This window comes from Fukomys damarensis, unplaced genomic scaffold (assembly GCF_012274545.1).
Source record: "Fukomys damarensis isolate Sample0158 unplaced genomic scaffold, DMR_v1.0_HiC HiC_scaffold_25, whole genome shotgun sequence".
Classification (NCBI taxonomy): Eukaryota; Metazoa; Chordata; class Mammalia; order Rodentia; family Bathyergidae; genus Fukomys; species Fukomys damarensis.
In genome coordinates, this window is record NW_022900937.1 from 29621760 (window position 1) to 29625795 (window position 4036).

General features: G+C 46.9%; 1 long non-coding RNA gene across 1 annotated transcript; it reads right to left on the reverse strand.

Moving 5' to 3' along the window:
• Positions 1-2613: 2613 nt before the first annotated feature.
• LOC104865510 lies at positions 2614-3304 on the reverse strand. Its single transcript, XR_781179.1, has 3 exons — positions 3196-3304; positions 2941-3047; positions 2614-2821 (listed from the first exon to the last, which is right to left on the reverse strand). It is a non-coding gene; the product is annotated as an uncharacterized LOC104865510 (long non-coding RNA).
• Positions 3305-4036: the final 732 nt, after the last annotated feature.

Here is a 4036-nt window from a genome sequence, read left to right on the forward strand (position 1 = left end):
AAACGCAGTGAGTCTTTGGGACCATTTTCAGAAGCTATTTTGAATTTTACATTTTACAGAAGAAGCTGTATTTGGGGGCAGCAATTGGTAAACTTTTTTCTCTACAGAAATGGGTAGTAAATATGTAGACGTGTGAGTCAAGGGGCCAAACTAAGGGCATAATCTGGAAATTGCACAATAAGAGACACAAGTGATCTTCCCTGTCTGACGCCGTTTGCAGAGGGCTGTCAAAGGGCAGGGGGTGGTGAGGCCGTCTGGGACTGCGGGCTAGAGAAAGGGAGGTCAGGGAGGAGGAGGCTGCCTCAGTTTCTCCTGCAGAGTCTGGCAGTCTAGGGAAGCTGGCTAAAGCAAGGCGACTCACAGAGTCAGTTCATAGTGCCCTCACGCAGGAGTGCTGCACAGCGCGCTACACATCTGCGGGGCAGTGCCAGGTGCTCAAGAAAGCAGGAAGCACGTTGGGGTTTGCACATAAGCAGCCCTCGCTTCAGAGCACAGCTGAACATGGACAGCACCTCCGTCACCCAGAAGCTGGTTCCTGACACAGCTGAGAGGAAGCTGAGACCCTCTTCCGTTCTTTACGTCTCCGACTTAAGATTTCAGATGAGCCACACAGGCATACACAGGGCAGGCGGCTGACTGCTATGTGATGGATTTTCAGAGTGAGGGCGAATGATTCCACAAGTGTGAAGATGGCCAGGTGCCCAGCTGGGAAAACCAAGTCTCAGGTCACATTTATACAACTAAACGGCAGGCCCTTGATCTTGTACAAGGAAAATGGGCTGTTTTGGCAACTTCAGCAACTCCTTTGCTGAAATGTTATCTGTTTCATTTGCTTTGAGACCCAGAGGCTTTTTCCATCCCCGCGCCCATCATCAGGACGCCCTCTTGAGCTGAAGTCTGAAACCAAGGCTTGTTTGGGTTTTATACATAGAGAATGAAAGGAACAGGAGAACATATCACAACTCCTTCGTTGTTCGTGTAGCCTTGTCTCAGAGCCTGGCGGTGTCTAACTTTCTGCCTACGGTTACCTCAAGGATCTGGGTCGATGGAAATGGAAATGAGAGGAGGACTTCAAATACCAGGTGGGAACTGCAAACCGCTGCTGCCCAGAAAACACAGGTGCCGGTGTTCCTGATGCCAGGGTCAGGAAAGAATTCACATGAAAGAAGATGACTCACGCGAAGATGGGAAGAGAGGAAAAGAGAGAGTTCTGGCAGCTACTCCAATGAGCAGGGAGAATTCAAATGTGAGTTGCTCCTGCGCTCTGGCCAGCAGCTCTTCCAGTAAGGTTTCCGTGTCCTCTGTAGGCTCGCGGGTCCCCTGGGCTCCCTGGCTTTGTCTTTCATCTTAAACTGGCCTTTCTTCTGCCACCAGAGCTTCCGTGTCCTTGGGGAGGAAAAGATTTGGGGTGGGGGCCTTAAGGACGGGTGACTTAGATTTAAGGGTTAAGAAAAGGGAAAGCTTGCGATTCTCATGTTAATCACGCTGCCTGTGACTTTCCCAGACCTGCTTTCTTCGCCTTTGTCTTCCTAATTGCTGCAATCTTGCTGCCTCTGTGTTTGTAATTGCGGGAGTCTTGCTGCCTGTGCCCTTCTATGTCTGTCTACACAGGTCAAAGTTGTGTCCTCATTTTTAATAAAGCTCAGAGTGACCTCTGCCCTACCACCAGGCCCCTGTCCCTACAGATGTAAAGAGGAATGAAGATACGCCATGTACAAGGTCCTAATAACTTTGCTGAATGTGAACATTCTAAGCCATAAACAGGAACTAAGACCAACAAATCAACAGTAATGAAAATAGGAAAAGAAGAGCTAGAGGTGGGAGAAAGAAAAACAGAAGGGACTAAAAAAGAAGAAACAAGCTGTCTCATGTACATGTACCAACTCCTTAAGAGGAGTGTAAAACACGTGTACTGCTAAAATGTACTAATAAAAATTTTAAAAAGAAGCTGAGAAGACAGATCCAGCTGCAGGTAGTGGATCCTGGGTTAAAAGATAGAATCTTAAAGGCATTTACTTGAGAGGTAATTAGCCCCAGAGGTGCTGACATGAAAGTTGAGGATAATTTGATTAGCACTGGTCATGGCAGCTGGGAACTCGGAAGTCACAGGTCAGCTCTCTTTTGCTTCCCTCTTTGCTGTGAAAGGGTCCTGCATCCTCACCCATTGACACATAACTTGGGGACCCCTGTGTGGGCAGAGCTGCTGCACCAACAACCGACTTGGTCACATCCAGCTCCGTCACATGATCTGCGTTGATGAATGAAAGCTAAGCGCTAATGACAGAAGCGGGCTGGACAAGACTCAGAAACTTTTTATGCTTGACACCAACACACACACACACACACACACACACACACATTCACACACACTTTTTCCCCATCTTGGCAATGGGAGGAGCTGTGGAACCACACTACCACTGAGCCCATGTGCTGTGAATTGATACATCAAATTCAAGTATGTTTCATCACTGAGATTTTTAAGGACATTTGTTACTACAGCAAAATTGACTAATACATAGGTGAAAATGAGAAACATAGGAAAGAAAAGCAGCTTACAACAGGGAAGTTGGTTGCAAAGCAATCAGATCCCAGATACCAGGCTGAGGATTGGGTGGCAGGCTCCAGTTTCCGTGATGGTGAGTTAAGCCTGAACATGGCGTCTCAGGCTTTATTTCTAATATGCTTGACAGTATGCCTGGAAAGGTGCGAATGTTTAAGCATGGTGAAGCATGTTTATAATCTCAGCACTCTGGGAGGCCCAGGCAGGGGGATCACAAGTTAGAGCACCATCTGGACAACTTAGGATTTAGGGAGATCTTGTCTAAAAAAAAAAAGAAAGAAAAAAAAAGTTGGGGATGTAGGTCAGTGTGAAGGCTATGGGTTCAGTCTGTTGCATTGCAAAAACCAACCAACCAACCCCCTGACAGACAAACTTCTTACCTGAGCCACAAGGCACGCACCACCAATAGTAACCTTGGCCCCAAGCTGAGTCATTCAATCATCTGTCTTTATGGAGTCCTCTGTTTATATCTTAAAGCTACACAAAGCTAAGGATGTAAGAACAAAGAAAACAGTTAAGAAGAAAGATGTAGATACAAATCCTTAACTGCTGTGTTCCCAAGTATAGTAAGGCTATAAGAAGAGAGATGGTGAGGAAGAACTACCACAGTGTTTTTACCCAGAACTCTGACCCACCAAGGATGAGAAGAAACATTTAGATGAAAGAGCCATGGGAATTTTAGGATAGTAGGAGTTAGGTAAAAAAGCCGAAAACCAAGACCAGACCAGAACCATAATATTTTTATGGGAGGATCTGCTGGGCTGTCTACAAACAAAGGAGAAAAAGCAATATGGCCAAGGCAGGGAATGCTTCTTATGGAACTGGGGTGGGGCTTATAGGAGCTGGGGTGGGATTGAGTAATGCAGTGGCTAGGGATTGGGGCAGCTTGTGACATCACTAGGAGGGGCTTGTGACATCAATAGTTGCTAGGAGGTAGGGAGTATCAGGTTACTCTTTTGGCAGGAAGAGGGGCATGTTGGGAAGAAGACTGTCTTTTTGGTAGAAGCCATATTTTAGGTGAGAAGCACGGCATTATGGGAAGGAGAAGGCTGTTTCATGTAGCAGCCATATTAGGGCGAGGGAATTCTAACAGTAAGGAGCTCCTTAAGGCCCTCTTCTAGTCAGAATTGATGTGAAAGGAGTTCTCAGAGGAAGACTCCTGGGCTACCTGCACCAGGTACAGCAGGTGTAGTATAGCAGGTTCTGGGTCCTCAGTCTTCCTGAGCAGCATGTCTGGAGCTGAGCCCTGGGAAGACAGATACCCAGCTGCTGACCCTCCAGAATACTCTGTGTGGCGGCCCAGCCGTCACAACACGAACATACCTGAGTTGGGGAGTGAGGATTGAGAAAGAAAAGAACACTCACACCTGAGTGGAGACCAAGAGAAGTCTGGTTTATTCCTACAGAAACAGCTTTCCTTGAAGGCACATTAACAGGAAGCATCAAGCAATCATCTCCATCATTTCTTATTTCTTA